The following is a 20,341-nucleotide window of genomic DNA, read 5'->3' on the forward strand; positions in this document are numbered from 1 at the left end:
TTTTCTCTCTCCAGCGTCAACGTCTGGAGCCTTGAGGTTTCAGGGTGGGGGAAGGGTATGCTAACAAAAGCAAATCCTGCAGCCACATTTTGCATACATATATTAGCCAGAGAATAACCACAATAAGTGCTAATCATTTAGAAAAATAATTACAAGTAGAATTTAAGTGCCTGTACCACAGCAGAAGCGATCTAGTATCAAGCCATATTGTAGGAGGGCAGATTTCATATGTTATTTTCAAACATGGCAGTTAAATTTTTTGGAAAATAATGAACACATACATTAATATATACATATTAAACAGTTGATAGTACACTGTAATAGTTCTGACTATTTTGAACATTGAACATTCATTTTTCTTCAGAAACATTGCTGCAATTCAAACGACTACATCCTTTTCATTGGAAGGAAAGATACAGGGCAGGAAAAGTTTTCCCCTCTCAGCAGCAGAGGTTCAGTTAACTCAATCACCCTGAGTCAGGTGCTCACCCAGGGAGTCATCTGACCTGTCCTCTTTACCCCTTAATTTCCCTGTAATCTTTTCTATTTCTCAACCTTTTATGTGAGGAGCATCTATTCCTGCATGCCACCCTTCCCCCACTGACTGTAATTATTCTCCTTTGTGGCTGAAGCAATAGAATCTATATCATCTACATCTATGCTTTCAAGTGCTGAGAGCGAACAGGACTTTATGGATGTCGCTGCCACTCAGAGGTGTGAGGATCTATATGTTAGTTAGATTCAATGCCACATTGGCCTTCTAGAAAATCATAGGGCTATCTTTAGTTACTTCTTGCTTGTCACCCTAATGAGTTTGAAAAGCTTTATGATATTAACTAGAATCTCATTATTGCACATAATGCATGTATTTACATTTAGTAGTTCATTTAAAAGAGACGGGGCATTTTAAAACTTATTTTTATTTGTATTTTTTATTTCCATCATAGTAAAAAATGCAGTTAAATTTTTGCTAATGTGTGCCTTGGAATATATCTCCAGGATACATATGTACCCACTTCACAATATATGCAGATAATTTTTCCCCTTATGATCCTCTTTTCAGAGCTTGCCCTGAAGATGCATTCTCATAATTCAAAAAGTTATAGCACCTGCTTTCATTATATTCATTATTATCTAATTAGTAAAGGGCTTTCTTTTTTTGAAAAAAAAAATTCACTTTTATATTCAGGGAAACTGGATAAATGCCAACACATGTAAACAACACATGGTTTACTTTCAAAATCAATCAACCAGAATTATTTATTTCTAAATAATTTCTTAGTTAAAAATGTGTTGAAATAATTTACTGCTATAATAGATAATGCTTACTATCTGCTATTCCTTTAGGAGTGACTACCTGGACATCAATCATATTATACATTGTCTAGCTTCCCCAAGAAGACAATATTGTTTGTAGAAAAAATTATTTAAGTAGTTATGGTGAGTGTGCCACAACTTAGATTTGGATGTTAAAAGTGAGTTATAAACAACTAAGGTTATATGAATTCCAGAAATCACTACTGCAAGAAATTTAATAGTTTTTAAAATTTTTTCTCATGTATTATTTTTATGAGCCCTAATTTTTCAACATAATATTCAGTAGATCTGGTAAATTGCAATAATATGTTTGTCTTAGGGGAAATAGGGAAAGTGAGAATAGGAAAAACAGCTCTTTTCACAAAACAAGTTTTAAATATAAACCCCAAGACAGTTCTGAGTAAAAAGACTGAAATATTGGAGCCTATAGTAAGGGGAGCAAATGGGAAGTTGAGAACAATTTTTTTCTAAAACGCCGCCTTTCATGGAAAGGCTTGAATATGGCCTCTAGACTTTGTCTAGACACTGAACACAGACTCTAATGACAAACTGCATTACTAATCTCTCTCTGTTTCAGTTTTCTCACCATCAGAATGGACATAATAATAGCACCTTTATGAGAATTCAAGGAGTAAATATGTATAAATTTCTCATAATAATGCCTGACATATTGAAAATACTATATAAATGTTAGGTGTCATTTAGGACCTTGAAGACAGGGATTAAATAATATTCAGCTTTGTCTCCCCTGTTCTTAATATAAAGACTGCTATCAGGTATATACTTAATAAATGAAAGGTATTTTTCACAAAATCTATATGATTATAATATTTAATGAAGCAAAGTGAATAGACAATACTTTAGAATTCTAAATGTATCAGAAGAAAAATATAAATCTTTCTACATAATTATTATTGGTTTATAAAATTCAACAAATGAATATGTATTCAAGTAATCAATGAAGTACATTTTAAATATATCATGTTCTTTTATGCTCATTATATTTTAAAAATTATTTGCTAAACGATAAGTAAACAGCATAAGTAGGATTATCTTTGACTGTGAATAACAACAACATATCCTTTAGTTTTATAACAGAATGAGTTATCACTTATTAGAAAATTGATTTAGAATCTGCTTTAGTAGATATTGTAGTAGGTGCTGGGATACAGACTTAGACCACTATGCCTGTCTTCACTGAGTGCACAGCTTAATGCGGGAAGCAAGCACTCACTCAGCATAGTCTGTGTGCCAGGCACTGCTCTGGGTGCTGGAGATATGACAGTGAACCAAACAGAGAGAAATGTCTACTATAAAGAAGTTTCTCCCTGCTAGTGTGTGTGCGTGTGTGTGTGTGTGTGTGTGTGTGTGTACGTTTTCAGGCAGGGGAAATGAATATATTTTAAGTATAAGCGCCTCAGAGGAAAATAAATTCAAATTTTGGAAAAAGAAAGGCAGTAGAAATAGGTATAAAATTTTATTTTAAACAGATACATTTAATGCAAATTGATAAGGGCCATAAAAGAGCCACAAAGAAAGCACCATGCAACTAGGAAAAAGAGTGGCTAACACTCTTGTAAGGAATATGGGAAGGTTTCACAGAGGGAGTAGTCAAAATCTAATGAGGGTTAAATATGTAAAAAGGTTCTTATCTATATATTAACCAGTATTTACTCACACCATCTATATAATTTAATATCTAATAAAACACAGTCAATATGTAACATCTAAGGATACTAAAGTATCAGGAGAGAAATAGAAATTAGTCTAATAACCAATCCATTACAGGTTTACAATGTTCAAAAATATTCCTTTAGTTAAAAAACATGTTATTCCAGCAAATGGAGTAATACATGGCTGATCTATAAAAGTAAAAGTAAATTGCTCTTACTTTTGACACCATTGTCTTTTTTTTTCCTAAGATAAACACAATTAAAGAAGCATAATTATAACTCACTTTATTTGTACAGCAGAATAAATTCCAGCTGGCTTAAACATTTAAATCTTTTTTTAAAAGCTGTACAAGTACTGAAAGAAGTTAAGGAAAATGTTTTAAACACAAACAAAGAGGAAAACAAACTTTGGAGTATCTGTCAGATAAATAATTGGCTGTTTGGTCCAGAAATCTACAAATCTATTTCCATACTTTTAAATTATTTGTTAAACAATCATTTATTCAGTAGCAGTCATGTGCAAAGTATTAGGAATAGAAGGAAAAATAAGATAGTATTTAATTTCTAGAAGCTTATGGTCTAGTATTATAGTACAGATGGACAAAAACATAAGATTTTACCATTCAAAGTGCTAATTATTTTTATAAAATTATAAAAATTATACACAGAATGCTATGAGACAATCTAGGAGAGAACTTTTTCCTGGTATAGGGTGGTAGGCGTATGAATCTAACAAGCATGTAGATACAATCATAATGGAATAGACTGCAGCAGTCCAATGTTCCCACTGAGAATAACCAGAATAGCTAATTTTGAAATATAGATGATGAAAATCTATTTAAAGATTTTTAATAGACAGCTAAGAGGTAACTAGGAATTGAGAGCCCAAGATCCCTGAGGGAAGGACATCAGAAAATGTGAACCAACATTCTGTAAGCAGCTTTTTCCCTCAGGGAAAACACCAGTTTTGGTGTGAAAAGAGAGACGAAGAATATGAACATACATTGCTAATAGGTAGATAACTTTTGGAACTCTTAAAATACTGAAGAAAAAATGGATTTCAGATTGAAGATGGTAGCAATGATGTAAGTAGTCAAGATTGCAGAGAGAAGGTAGGAGCAGAGAAGTGAGACCACCATTCTATGGATTTGCCTTTAAGGCTTTGCATATTCTTAAATTGGCAAGAGCAAAAGACAAATGAGACCAGCAGAAAAGTGTTGGAAAAAAAAATACAGTAGTGTTTGCTGTACTCTCAGTTCTAAACTAAAAAGCCAAAGACCATTAGGAAGGAAGAGCTTTTATGAGGAGTCCTGGCTCTCAGTTGGGACCACCAGTAGGTTAGACCCTATGAGTGGAAGGAAATATATGGAGATAAGAACTAAAACCCAGCATCAAGTCAGTTCAATACTTAATTTAATTCAAACGATCTGTGCCCCCTTATCTGCTGGAAGATGGGAAACTCCAGATAACATTCCTAAGACCCTCTCTATTATCACTCTACTATTTTTCATACAAATGTCCAGACTTAAGAAACATATTTAAGAAAATAATGTCAGGAATACACAGGAAACAGATAAATCGTAATATCAGTTCTATGCTGATAAATGTTTAATAACCAGTTTCCAAAAAAAGGGTACAATATTATAATTTTGCTGATATAAAAGATTTTTAACATGATTTATGAATTATAAAATATTCAATACTCTATTATAAATTTCATATATCCAATTGATTCTCTCAGAATACTCTCATTGATTTTTACCGAACTATTATATTTGTAGGCAATGACAATCAAGATGACTGCAATTGATGATCAAGTATGCTTCAACATGGATGTGGGTTCATTTTTTTATTTACTCATGTTTATGAGTAAGACAAAAGTGAATGTTAAAGGTGAATACTGGAAATTCACGTACTTGTCAGTCATGCAAGCAAATTCTTTTGTAGTTATTTGTAATTACGAAATATTTGTAATTTTATTTATTTGTAAATGCTAGATAGTTGGTATAATTTCGATCATTTTAAATATGTTAAGACTTGCTTTGTAGCCTAACATGAGGTCTATTCTGAAGAATGTTCCATGTCCACTTGAGAAGAATGACTGGAGTGTTCTTTATATGTATGTTAGGTCCAATAAGCTTACAGAATTGCTCAAGTCCTCTATTTCCTTATTCATCTTTTGTTTGGTGGTTGTTCTATCCATTATTAAAAGTGGGGTATTGAAGTCTCCTACTATTATTGTGCTGCTGTATGTTCCTTCCTTCAATTCTGCCAATGTTTGCTTCATCTATTGGGAACTCTGATATTGGGTGCATGAATATTTATAAAATATTATATATTTTCTTGGTGAATTGGCCCTTTTATAATTATGTGGTATTATTCTTTGTCTCTTCTAACAATTTTTATTTTAAAGTCTCCTTTTTTGATGTTAGTATAGCACCTCTGCTCTTTTTTAGTTATCACTTGCATAGAATATGTTTTTAATCTTTGTGATTCTCAGCCTATGTGTGTCCTTAACATCTAATATGTTAGTCTCCTATAGACAGCATTTAGTTTGATCCTAATTTTTTAAATCCATTCAGCAAATTGTATCTTTTGATTAGGGAGTTTAATCCATTTATATTTAAAATAATTACTGGTTTAGGGAAGGAGATACTATTGCCATTTTGTTAATTGTTTTCTATATGTCTTGTAACTCTATTACTTCTCCTTTCCTCTCTTATTGCTTTACTTTTGGCTTTTGTTGACTTTTTGTAATGGCATGCTTTGATTTTCTTTTCATTTCCTTTTGTGTACATTGTTACTGTTGCAATTAGACAAAACATTACAGTTATAACAAAATATTCTATATATGTTATATATTATATTAATATATTCTATATTGCATATTTCCATATTATATATATTTTATATGTAACATATTAAACAAATTATAGCATTTTATTTTAAACTACTAACAACTTACTCTACTCCTTATTGTCCCCACTTTTATGTTATTGATGTCGCAAAGTACATCATTATGTGTTTTATATCAATTAACATATATTTATATTTGTTTTTATGTTTTTGTCATTTAAATTTTATATAAGAATTAAAAGTAAATTTGTGCACCGAAATTATAATAATACAGGTTATTATATTTGGTCATGCATTTTTCTTTACTGAAGTTTGTATTTTCATCTAGCATTCTTTGAAGGACTCACTTTAGCATTTCTTGTCAAGTAGATCTAGTAGATGAACTTCCTCAGATTTGTCTGATAATTAAATTCCTGTCCATTTTTGAATTATTTTGTTGGCTGTAGTATTCTTGGTTGATAGCATTTTTTGCTCTCAACACTTTGAATAATATTAGCACACTTCCTTTGGCCTATAAGGTTTCTGCTGATAAATTCTCTGATAATCTTATAAAGGCTACAATGTACAAGATGAGTCTCTTTTTTCTTGCTGCTTTCATAACTCTCTTTGACTTTCAAAAGTTTGATTGTAATGGGTCTTGGTAGAGTCTCTATGGATTCATCCTGGTGGTAGTTGGTTGAGTTTCTTGAACATGTATATCCATTTCTTTCCTCAGACTTGGGAAGTTTTTTTGTCATTATTTCTTCAAATAAACTATCTGCCCCTTTTTCTCTCTCTCTCTCTTTACTCCTTCTTGAATTCCCGTAATTTGTATATTGGTCTGATTGATGGTGCCCCGTAAGTCCCTTAAGTATTATTCACTTATCTTTCTAAAATTTTCTCCTGCTGGCTTTCATGTCTTGAGAAAACTTTACTGGTAAAACCCTCACAGACATTTACCATCTGGGTGTAATGAGACTCCTATGTGCCTACATCTAGCAAGCACTTGTCATATTCCATTGTAATTATCATTAATTTTGCAATCTTCATAGCAAAACTGTGAACTTCATGAATGTAAAATTGTATCTCACAAATAGAAATTGTATCCACAGTTTCTAACCCAGTGCCTGCACTGTGAGAGACCCTAAAAAATATAAATATACATATTGCAATAATGAATGAATTATTAAATGGATCTACTACATTAGGAAAAAAGGAAACTAAAACAAATTGTGTGTTTAACTTACAAATTCTAGTTTTTTTTTCAAATCCTTTTCCACAGTCTCTGCCTTCTGTATGTATTTTCTTTTGACCTAGAAAGCCATCAAATTGATTATTCTTTCTTCAGCATCTATCTTTCTCATAAATTCTCTGGACTCCGCAGAATGGGGTCATTGTAAAATGCAAATCTTATTCTTTATTGGCTTCCTATCCACTTCTGGTTGAAATTCAAACCCTTATCATGACAAAAAGTGTTTAAAATCACATGTGTATATATATACACACACACACACATATATATAGAGAGAGAGAGAGACAGACAGACATATATATATACACATGCTTAGTTTATATGTGCCAGATACTTGATATAATTTAGTCCTCAGATCAACTCTCTGTGACAGTATTGTTTTCATTTTATAAAATACCTCTGATTCAAAGCTTTGTCCTATGTAGCCTTCTTAGAATTTACTGAAAGGATTTATACCTCACTCTCATATTAAATAACTGGAAGTTCTCTGGACACACCACACTCTCCTCTGATACCATGTCCTGTGTATGTCTCATGCTGTCTCTCTTCCTGGCATATCCTGTTCCTCACTGACAGGTTAATTCTGATTTTTTTTTCTTAATGTTTAGCTCAGCATCCTTTTGTTCTTGGAAGCTTCACCTGAATGCACCCAGACTGATAGATTATCTTCTTCAGGGTTTCCACAGTACCTTGTGTATATTGTAAACACTGTCGCTTGGGATCACTAGCTTCCAAAAATAGCTTCAAATAATCTGCGCAACCCGTAACTTTCTCCTTATGAAATAACCTCCCTGAATCTGGAGTGGTCTGGTCTGGGACTCCTTTAACCAGTAGAATATAGAGGAAATGACCCTGTGTAAGTTCTGGAACTAACTCTTGGGAAAGTCTGTCAAGTTCTTTAGCACTTTGTGTACCACTGAGCCACCAAGTAAATGTCTCACTACCTGCTGGAGAAATCATGCGCAGAGACCATGTAGGGAGAGGTCACATGGAGAGGAAGAGGCTCTGACACCTGGACAGAAACAGACCTAAATGGTCTAGTATCCCAATTTCATTGCTGAGATGAGTCTTTCAGCCTTCTCCCACCAAAGCATCGGTCATTGAATGAGCCACTTCTGACAGTCTAGGCAAGACAAGTCCTCGGAGGACTGCAGCTCCCGCCAACACTGGGAGAAGCAGAAGCATCACCAGCTAAGCTGTGTCAACTCACAGAATCACAAGAGATAATAAAGTGGTTACTGCTTTAAAGGGCTATGCTTTTGGATGGTTATTTTTAAGTAGCAATAAGTGATTATAATATCCTGTCCCCCAGTCTCTGAACAGCTTGAGAGTGAATCTGCACTATATCCACCCCTATAGTCACAACCCCTGGAACAGCACTTTCTACCAACTGGTCATCAATGAATATCTACTGATTGAATTAATAAATTTAATTATTCTCCATTTGAATATGTAAACGCAGGATTGTATTTACACTTTCAATTTTGAACTAGTTTTTAATTATATTGCTTTACATAGTTGGGAACTTCAATCATTTCTGAATCAACGGCTTAACTTACTTACATGTCGCGACCACATGGCCTAACTTCCCCATAATTACTTTATTTTTCCATTGCATTTATTTCTTATTAAAATACTATATGTTACTAATGGATGGTGCTTATTTTCTGTCTTTCCCACACCCTGCTTCCTATTATTAAAATATAAACTTCAGGAGGACAAAGAAAGGGTTGCTTTGCTTGATCTTGTTTTGTTTTTTATCCTGTTTGGTTCATTGATTTCTCCCAACTACCTAGAACAGTGTCTAGTAACGGTGGATGTTCAATACTTGTTGTTTGAATTAATTCATTCATTTTAGGAGGAAATGGACAAATCTGTGAGACCACACTGTGAAGAAAACCAGGACTTAGAGAAAGTTCACGTGTGGTGCCTAAGAAGGACTACATAACCTGAGGCAAGAAATTTCATTCCTCTATGTTTTGGCAACTACTGCAGAAGGAAAATCTGGGTGAAAAAGATAATCCATATGAAATTCCCTGACCTCTTAAAAATAAAAGTGCTATGTAAATGCACAAAGACATCATTCCTGCCTTGATGCTTGATGTAGTGCAAGTCACAAAGGTATTTCTGAGACATTCAGTATTTTTTCTTCAGAAAATAGAACTTCAAAATTACTTAGAGAAATGTCTGAGGCTGACATGCCCTAAGAGTGTGAGTTTTATAGAAAAAGAAACCCTAAGGTTTATATAAAACAAAACAGCCTTATGTTATCATGTAGCACTCACTTAAATGTTATAAGATATAAAAGTATAAGAGAGAACATAGTTAAAATCTAGGTTTATATACATGTATTTGGCTTAGTTATCAGCTTATAATAGATACTTGACAGATATTTGCTGAATTCATGTTGAATGAATAAATTCTTCTTCATGATACTCTTCCACATAAGAAAAATACAATGAGGTGTTATCGACAATATTCAAATCCTGTAGACCTAATTACATGGGGAAAGAAGATCACTGCTAATCTATTAATCTATTATAATGCTCATTACTCTGATTATAAGTTGAGACAGTTTCAGAGCCCTTCGGAAAAATATTATGTACACAAAATGACCTTATGGGATGGTGGCCAGGGCTTTTAAAATATTACCTAAAAGGTCAATCAGTAGTCAGGCTAAACACCTTCTTTCATGGCACATATACAACATAGCTTGAATGACATTACTGTGTTGATTATAAAGTTGGCTCAGGAAGGACGATCTTGTTGTTTTCATTAATTCCACACTGGTACAGTAATAACTCCTAAATGGTGGAGTAAAAACTCCTAAGAACCATGAATAAATGAAAGACAATAAAATATAATCAGTTTATTATAATATATACTGTTTATTTTTATATTAACATTTTTATTCACAATATTATAAATTAATTGAGATAAAGGGATCATGTCTTAAATACCTATTGTATTTCTTTTAATATTTAGAATGATTGAACAGTCAGTAAGCAGTTAACACTGTTCATCACAGTTACTACACTCCTCTAGTCATATTACCAGAAACTACCTCTTTCTTCAATTACCAAAGGAAATAACTGTATATTATTCAGAATGATATATACCGAGAGAGATGTTAAGCCTACCAAGATAGGAAAAAATATATAGCAGGAGCACAGATAAAAGTGAGATAACGATAAGACTTGGCAAGCTTGGCCGGGCGCGGTGGCTCACGCCTGTAATCCCAGCACTTTGGGAGGCCGAGGCGGGCGGATCACAAGGTCAGGAGATCGAGACCACGGTGAAACCCCGTCTCTACTAAAAATATAAAAAATTAGCCGGGCGAGGTGGCGGGGGCCTGTAGTCCCAGCTACTAGGGAGGCTGAGGCAGGAGAATGGCGTAAACCCAGGAGGCGGAGCTTGCAGTGAGCCGAGATCGCGCCACTGCACTCCAGCCTGGTGGACAGAGTGAGACTTCGTCTCAAAAAAAAAAAAAAAAAAAAAAAAGACTTGGCAAGCTAAGGGAAATGGTCAAAGGAAGAAGATGAAGACTCAACCCAAATGTCCATCTGTGACAGACTGGATTAAGAAAATGTGGCACATATACACCATGGAATACTATGCAGCCATAAAAAAGGATGAGTTTGCGTCCTTTGTAGGGACATGGATGCAGCTGGAAACCATCATTCTTAGCAAACTATCACAAGAAGAGAAAACCAAACACCGCATGTTCTCACTCATAGGTGGGAACTGAACAATGAGATCACTTGGACTCGGGAAGGGAAACATCACGCACTGGGGCCTATCATGGGGAGGGGGGAGGGGGGAGGAGGGAGGGATTGCATTGGGGAGTTATACATGATATAAATGATGAATTGATGGGTGCTGACGAGTTGATGGGTGCAGCACACCAACATGGCATAAGTATACATATGTAACAAACCTGCACGTTATGCACATGTACCCTAGAACTTAAAGTATAATAAAAAAAAAAAAAAAAAAAAAAAAAAGAAAAAAGAAATGCCCAATGAGAACACACCGTATTTGGTATTCTGTTCACCTACGTAACAAATCTGCACATTCTGCACATGTACCACTGAACTTTAAAAAATGTTTTTAAGAAAGATGCCAAATCTGCTAATAATTAACAGAAATACTCAAAGGAACAAAAGAAGAAAAGGGGCTGTAGAAATTTGGTAAAAGAGAGATAATAAGAGATACTAGTTATATACTTCAGATAACCAGAAATTTAGTACTGAATAATGCTAGATCTCATTTAGCACTGAATAATTAGATATCAAATATCTGAGCTTCACCTAAGGGACAGGGAGGGGAAGTTCTGAACCTCTTCTGGAATTTATAAATTAGCTAAAGAAGTATAGCATGACCCTTTCTTCATAAGTGTATAATATGCAGCAGCAATAACACCTTCCATTCCCATTCCATTCCCCATTTGAATTTTCAAAATTTCTAAGAAACAAATCTAATCTGGTTTGTATGCAGAATGTGTTGAAGAAGAGGTTATATGACTTTTAAAAATAGAATAATATATTCAATTTTACTCAAATGTCCAACTTTTTTGTATATCAAAATAAAAATAGGCAAGTATATGGAAAATATGTCTATAGCTATTGTCACAGAAGAAAGCTACTTGGACTTTTATACTAGCAGATAGAAAGCCATGGTGCATATTCATATAAGAAACTACCTATATACAGAACAAAATGTTTTGAATATTTGAAGTAAATGCAAATCCCAAACCAAAAATATTGCTAATATACAGAACTGATTAGACATTTTCAAATTTGTCATATATAATGGCATTAATCATTCAATCAACTTTACATCATAGAATTACAGGAGAATTTACCTATGAATGCTATATTGTCTTTTCCATTAGCATTGAACGCTTGCTTCTGAATAGGTAGAGAAGAGTGATTTACCTTTGATATTTTTCACATCTCACTCATTCCTCAATCACTCATTGTTGGGTGAGGTATAGACGAAAGAAGAAAAACTGAAATTCAAATGAAGTAAATGGAGAAGAGAAACCATAGCTCTCTCTTGACTTGATCCAACATGAGTGATCAGACTATGGGAAATAAAGCTGAATGGACAGCAGCCCTGAAATCAGCAGCAGCAATGTAGAAGCACTGAGCCAAAGGCCTCAATACAAGTACTCCCTTATAGGAATATGTGTTGGGTAAATATTTTGCTTTTCCAAAATAAATTAGGTGGAATAAGTCTTTATTATCCTATTACTTAATACCCACTAATTATCTTATTTTCCCCTTCCCTTTGCACTCCATCTTACCCCTAAAATATATGTTTAAGGGACTATAACTAATCAAAATTATTTAATAAAAATTTTGCAATCTCTGACAATAGAAATTGCAATGTAGAAGAATAAATATTCAGTATTAAAATGAAGTACATGAGGCTTTCACTCTTGTACTTAAAATATGTTATTAGACACAAGTCAGCACTTCAAATCTGAGCTTTCCTATCTGTTAAATGAACATAACCAACCCTCTGTTGATCTTAAAGAATTTTTGTTAGGACCAAATAAAATAATGTTGGTACATTCTCTTTATAAATCATTTTGTGAAACAAAAATATAAACAAACATTATTGCTTCCAGATATTATGTGCTTATTTATTGTTATATGATAATAATTAATAAATATATAAACTATATCAGTAGTATATCACTGAATATTACATTAAAAATAGATTATTTTCTCTCAAGGTGATATTACATTGCTTAAAAGGAACACATCCTAGGAGCTCTACAAAAGTGCTTTTATTATGATTACACTACGCCAGAGAAAACAATTAATTCTATTTATGCAGTTGGAAGCTGACATTTATTTTTCCTTGCCACACACTGACTGGTATAATTGAGTGGTTCTTGTGTTTAGAAATAATTAACAATTATGAGACACAAAGACCATCATATGAAATCAAATATAACCTGCAGAATACAATCGGCACATTGTCGCTTATGAAACACAAAGCATTTTGACTCGTTTGTCGGTGCAAGGTGAGCATTACTGAAAGATAGAATGAGTCCAAGGAAAGTGAAGCAGGGACCACAGGACTAAACAATCTATCCTTAGCCAAGTTTTCTTATTTGCTGAAATTTAATGAAGCAGGTCAAGGAATAAAGAAAAATGAAAGCTACAACAAAGGATTGTCATCAATTACCATATGCAAATAATACTGCAGTTGTACTCGTTGTATTGTCTGAGATTGTATATAGCCTCAGAGCACATGTCCTTTTCCTCCTCCACATTTACTACAACATTATAAAAACCTTGGGCCCCATACCCTCCATTCAGAAGTTCATCTGAAATAGTATCAGATAAATTGCAGAATCTACATCTAATCATTAAAAAGGGGAATGGTTCTTTAAGGATCACATACTACGGTACAGTTTATCCTGATAGATGAGCATGCACTCCAAGTTATGAAATGTCAATTTATGCTTGTAGACTATTATTGTTATGAAAACTACCCTTTGAAATTCTAAAATGATAAACAAATATGTAGTAGTTAATAGTAGTACCCTCTGTGACACATAATTCAGCTGTATCGTTACAGCAATATAAGTCAATCTTTACACAGAGTTCTGTGGTTTGTCTTTATGTATCATTAATATCCCCAAAATTGATGAAGTTGACTTAAGTCTTGCAAATCTTACAAAAATGTTCTATATTTTCTATCCAAAGGGGCTTACTGTGATTACTGTAATGCATAAAAATTTCAAAAACCATGAGTTTTATTCCCTATGGTATTTTTTAACACACACACACACACACACACACACCCCTACCTCATATGTATCTTGATTTTATGCCAAAAAAGAAAAATATACAATATTTACTTGTATAATCTATAGAAAAAATCTATAGAAAGTTTTTTCATTTTATTAAACCAATTCAATAAAAACAGGCAGTCAACTTGAATAAAAAGGGTTATTTAGATAATGATATCACTACATCCTTTAGCAGAGAAAGGAGCTTAGTCTTATTTAGAAACTAGCATAGAAATCCAGCCCAGAAATGATAGCAAATGCTCGAAAGAGAACACACACATATAATTTAGTTTATTCTCTCAAGTATCCCCAGTCATCTCATAAATTCATTTGATTGTGTAACTTTGACACTTAATATTTATTAATTTTCTCTGGAGGTTAAAATGTTAAAGTAACTAAGAACCAATAAGAGCTTATTAATCCTCACATAAACTGATTTCCATTACCCTTTCGGTTAAATGCATCCTCCCTACATGCCTATTGAAGTTAAAATGATGTCACAGTGCATTCTAAAATTTAGAGACCAAAAGAGAGAAATATTAAGTACTGTAAAAGTAACTACCCAATAATTTCATGTAAAGCAATGCTTCATTTTTTGAGGCTAAAATGCAGAATTTTTTAAATCAATTGTGCTACTAGTAAGGATTCTGGCATGCAAATTAGTCCCACCCCACACAAAACATTTTTTAATGGATTTCTCTGCCATTATATTACAAAATGCACAGAAATTGTAGTGAAGCTTCATTTTATTATTATAAACCTCATGCAAATCTATGTCTACTCACTAGTACACAGTACAATAACTTTTAAAACTCTGAATAATCTATTAACTACATAGTCTCATTACAGGCACATAACAACTTTTGATAAGAGATTAAGTGCTAAGTAATTGATTTCTAAGAATTTTCAGAACACTTGTTTCTTTGGTTCAGCTGAGGACTTCGGCTGAATATTAGAGGAGATTTTTATCTATAATAAAAAGGAAGCTGAAATTTCTAATCTTTGCCATTAAATAGCATATAGTTATTACACTTTAAGAGGTTTTAAATATCTAGACAGCTTTTCAAAACATAACCCTTACGAGTTTGATGTGGGGATTGCTAATCTCAAAAAATATAAGCATGTTCACAGGATCGATTTCAGGTATATATTCTAACAACAAAAATAATAATTTAAATTTGCTTTGGGAATTTATATGCAGTGATTCAAAGTAATTTATGTGCAAATTTTAAAAAATAATATGTATAAATAATTTAGAAGGCAAACTTGAAGTATCATTTTCTTTTCTGCAAAGTTATATGGTAAAACAGTCATTCTTTATTATATATGATTCATTCACTTGAGAATTATCAAACAACTCTCAAGAGATGTTATCATTTTATTACATTAAAATAGAAAGTTACTTATTTCCATTCTTAAATTGTGAGTAGCTACTCTTAATTTTTCTGTATGTCTTAATTATTTAAGAGTCTTCACAACTGCTTAAAATATTACTGTAATATACCCTTAAATTTGCTATGAAGAGAAAATATTTTTGGAGCTCTGTTACAAACAATATTGAACTATTTACATAGAATTGAATGTTTAAACTTTATTTACGCTATACTGCCCAACCTTTCAAAGTAGCATGTAGTGGTTAGTAGAAAGCTTGCATGTTAAATCAGTACTAAAGTATTCCAAAACTCTCTATGAAACAAAATATTTTAATTTATTATATTTGAAAAGTTTCTTATTTACAAAGCTTTTTTTTCTTAAAAAAATAAAAAATAAAAACAAAAAAAAACCGAAGTATAAGTGTATGTTCCTTTCTTATGATAACATTTAACCTTTGTTCAAGAAAATTGTGTTTGCTTTTTCTATTCTATCTGTAACAATAATTCTAAAACCCTCTATATAATTAACGAAAAAGAATAATCAGAAAGCAGTCAGGGGTTACTATAAACAAAGAAGCCTCTTCATCTTTAGACTCAAGTTGGTAATACAACTCAACAGTCGAGTAATAAGAGGGAATCCTCCCTAACTCATTTCATGAGGTCAACATCATCCTCATACCAAAGCCTGACAGAGACACAACAAAAAAAAGAGAAGTTTAGACTAATATCCCTGATGAACATTGATGCAAAAATCCTCAATAAAACACTGGCAAACCAAATCCAGCAGCACATCAAAAAGCTTATCCACCATGATCAAGTGGGCTTCATCCCTGGGATGCAAGGCTGGTTCAACATATGCAAATCAATAAATGTACTCCAGCATACAAACAGAACCAAAGACAAAAACCACATGATTATCTCAATAGATGCAGAAAAGGCCTTTGACAAAATTCAACAGCCCTTCATGCTAAAAACTCTCAATAAATTCGGTATTGATGGAACATATCTCAAAATAATAAGAGCTATTTATGACAAACCCACAGCCAATATCATACTGAATGGGCAAAAACTGGAAAAATTCCCTTTGAAAACTGGCACAAGACAGGGATGCCCTCTCTCACCACTCCTATTCAACATAGTGTTGGAAGTTCTAGCTAGGGCAATCAGGGAAGAGAAAGAAATAAACAGTATTCAGTTAGGAAAAGAAGAAGTCAAATTGTCCCTGTTTGCAGATGACATGATTGTATATTAAGAAAACCCCATTGTCTCAGCCTAAAATCTCCTTAAACTGATAAGCGACTTCAGCAAACTCTCAGGATACAAAATCAATGTGCAAAAATCACAAGCATTCTTATACACCAGTAACAGACAAACAGAGAACCAAATCATGAATGAACTCCCATTCACAATAGCTTCAAAGAGAATAAAATACCTAGGAATCCAACTTACAAGGGATGTGAAGGACCTCTTCAAGGAGAAATACAAACCATTGCTCAGTGAAATAAAAGAGGACACAAACAACTGGAAGAACATACTATGCTCATGGAGAGGAAGAATCAATATTGTGAAAATGGCCATACTGCCCAAGGTCATTTATAGATTCAATGCCATCCCCAATAAGCTACCAATGACTTTCTTCACAGAATTGGAAAAAACGGCTTTAAAGTTCATATGGAACCAAAACAGAACCCGCATTGCCAAGACAATCCTAAGCCAAAAGAACAAAGCTGGAGGCATCACGCTACCTGACTTCAAACTATACTACAAGGCTACAGTAACCAAAACAGCATGGTACTGGTACCAACACAGAGATATAGACCAATGGAACAGAACAGAGTCCTCAGAAATAATACCACACATCTACAGCCATGTGATCTTTGACAAACCTGAGAAAAACAAGAAATGGGGAAAGGATTCCCGTATTTAATAAATGCTGCTGGGAAAATTGGCTAGCCATAACTAGAAAGCTAAAACTGGATCCTTTCCTTCCTCCTTATACGAAAATTAATTCAAGATGGATGAGAGACTTAAATGTTAGACCTAAAACCATAAAAACCCTAGAAGAAAACCTAGGTAATACCACTCAGGACATAGGCATGGGCAAGGACTTCATGTCTAAAACACCAAAAGCAATGGCAACAAAAGACAAAATTGACAAATGGGATCTAATTAAACTAAAGAGATTCTGCACAGCAAAAGAAACTACCATCAGAGTGAACAGGCAACCTACAGAATGGGAGAAAATTTTTGCAATCTACTCATCTGACAAAGGGCTAAGATCCAGAACCTATAAAGAACTCAATCAAATGTACAAGATAAAAACAAACAACCCCATCAAAAAGTGGGCAAAGGATATGAACAGACACTTCTCAAAAGAAGAATTCATACAGCCAACAGATACATGAAAAAATGCTCATCATCACTGGCCATCAGAGAAATGCAAATCAAAACCACAATGAGATACCATCTCACACCAGTTAGAATGGCAATCATTAATAAATCAGGAAACAACAGGTGCTGGAGAGGATGTGGAGAAATAGGAACACTTTTACACTGTTGGTGGGACTGTAAACTAGTTCAACCATTGTGGAAAACAGTGTGGCGATTCCTCAAGGATCTAGAAGTAGAAATACCATTTGACTCAGCCATCCCATTACTGGGGATATACCCAAAGGATTATAAGTCATGCTGCTATAAAGACACATGCACAAGTATGTTTATCGTGGCACTGTTCACAATAGCAAAGACTTGGAATCAACCCAAATGTCCATCAGTGACAGACTAGATTAAGAAAATGTGGCACATATACACCATGGAATTCTATGCAGGCATAAAAAAGGATGAGTTCGTGTCCTTTGTAGGGACATGGATGCAGCTGGAAATCATCATTCTCAGCAAACTATCGCAAGAACTGAAAACCAAATACCGCATGTTCTCACTCATAGGTGGGAACTGAACAATGAGATCACTTGGGCACAGGAAGGGGAACATCACACACTGGGTCCTATTGTGGGGAGGGGGTAGGGGGTAGGGATAGCATTAGGAGATATACCTAATGTAAATGACGAGTCAATGGGTGTAGCACACCAACATGGCACATGTATACATATGTAACAAACCTGCACATTGTGCACATGTACCCTAGAACTTAAAGTATAAAAAAAAAAAAAAAAAAGAATCAGCCACTAATGTATTAACACATTTTGAAATACCTTTATATGTCAGGCATTATTCTATGGATAAAGCATAAAGAAAATAGAAAATATATTTTTTCATCCTACTTATATTCCAATGGGAGAAGAAGAAAATAAACAAAATACTGAAGTAAGTTATACAGATAGAAGAAAAGATCTGTTATAGAGAAAATTAAATGGAGGCGGTGTACAGCGTTTGCAATTTGAAGGAAGTGGTCATAGAAGATTTCACTTGGAATATTATATCTGAGCAAACTCTTGAAAAAGGCAATGGGGCAAGAAATGTAGTAGATAAAAGAATTTTAGGCAGAAGTGCCAATGATCAAAAAGAACTCTGAAGTCAGTGTATTCCTGGCATGTTTGAGGAGCAGCAGGGAGGCTGTTGTAGCTATGCCATTTACAGGACTTTAAATTTTACACTAAGAGATGAGAAACCCTGAAAGGGCTTTGAGTAAAAGAGCCATGTGATCTGACTCCAGTCTTAAAAGAATCATCAGGCTAAGAATCTACTGTAGGATAGGAAAAAATACAAGAGTAGAAGCAAGGAGATCAGGTATGAGGCTACTTTAATAAACCAGGAAGATGGTGGGATGGTTTGGACTAGGGTAGAGACTTGAAAGTGGAGAAAAGTGCTCATATTCTAGGTACGTTATGAAAGCAGAAGGAACAAACATAAGAGTTTTCTGATGGACAGAATGATATGCGTTCAAGAAAAAAGGGAGTTATAAGTGTTTTGGTCTGAGCATCTGGGAGGATGGAGTTGCCTTTGAGATGGAAAGGATTGCAAGTGGAGTAGGTTTTACTTTATTGCATTTATTTATTTAGTGAAATAGATAAGCTCAGTTTGGGATGTATTTTTTTTATTATTTTGTGTCTGAGTGGCACTGTCCAATAGACTGTTGGGTATATAAGCCTGGTTGCAGGGGGTGGGTCTGGTTTGGAGATATAAACATGAGTCATCAGTGCATAGGCAGTAAAGATGTGTCTAGGCAATATCAACAAGAGAGTGATTGCATATGAAAAACAGGAAAACTATCCAAAGATGAAGCCACAAGGCACCGCAAAGTAAAGAGATGGGAGATTGCCTGTTCACTCTGATGGTAGTTTCTTTTGCTGTGCAGAAGCTCTTTAGTTTAATTAGATCCCATTTGTCAATTTTGGCTTTTGCTGCCGTTGCTTTTGGTGTTTTAGACATGAAGTCCTTGCCCATGCCTATGTCCTGAATGGTACTACCTAGGTTTTCTTCTAGGGTTTTTATGGTATTAGGTCTAACATTTCAGTCTCTAATACATCCAGAATGGGAGAAAATTTTTGCAATCTACTCATCTGACAAAGGGCTAATATCCAGAATCTACAAAGAACTCAAACAAATTTACAAGAAAAAAACAACCCCATCAAAAAGTGGGCAAAGGATATGAACAGACACTTCTCAAAAGAAGACATGCATACAGCCAACAGACACATGAAAAAATGCTCATCATCACTGGCCATCAGAGAGATGCAAATCAAAACCACAATGAGATACCATCTCACACCAGTTAGAATGGCAATCATTAAAAAAGTCAGGAAACAACAGACGCTGGAGAGGATGTGGAGAAATAGGAACACTTTTACACTGTTGGTGGGATTGTAAACTATTTCAACCATTATGGAAAACAGTATGGTGATTCCTCAAGGATCTAGAACTAGATGTACCATATGACCCAGCCATCCCACTACTGGGTATATACCCAAAGGATTATAAATCATGCTGCTATAAAGACACATGCACACGCATGTTTATTGCGGCACTATTCACAATAACAAAGACTTGGAATCAACCCAAATGTCCATCTGTGACAGACTGGATTAAGAAAATGTGGCACATATACACCATGGAATATTAT

The 20,341-nt window shown here is 34.1% G+C and overlaps 1 protein-coding gene across 3 annotated transcripts in view; it reads right to left on the bottom strand.

Annotated features, from left to right (window-relative positions):
• The window catches only part of NOL4 (nucleolar protein 4), a 276,911-nt gene that overhangs the window by 216,614 nt on the left and 39,956 nt on the right, over window positions 1-20,341 (bottom strand). The window lies entirely within an intron of this gene.

The sequence above is a fragment of the Rhinopithecus roxellana genome, chromosome 21, assembly GCF_007565055.1.
Source record: "Rhinopithecus roxellana isolate Shanxi Qingling chromosome 21, ASM756505v1, whole genome shotgun sequence".
NCBI lineage: Eukaryota > Metazoa > Chordata > Mammalia > Primates > Cercopithecidae > Rhinopithecus > Rhinopithecus roxellana.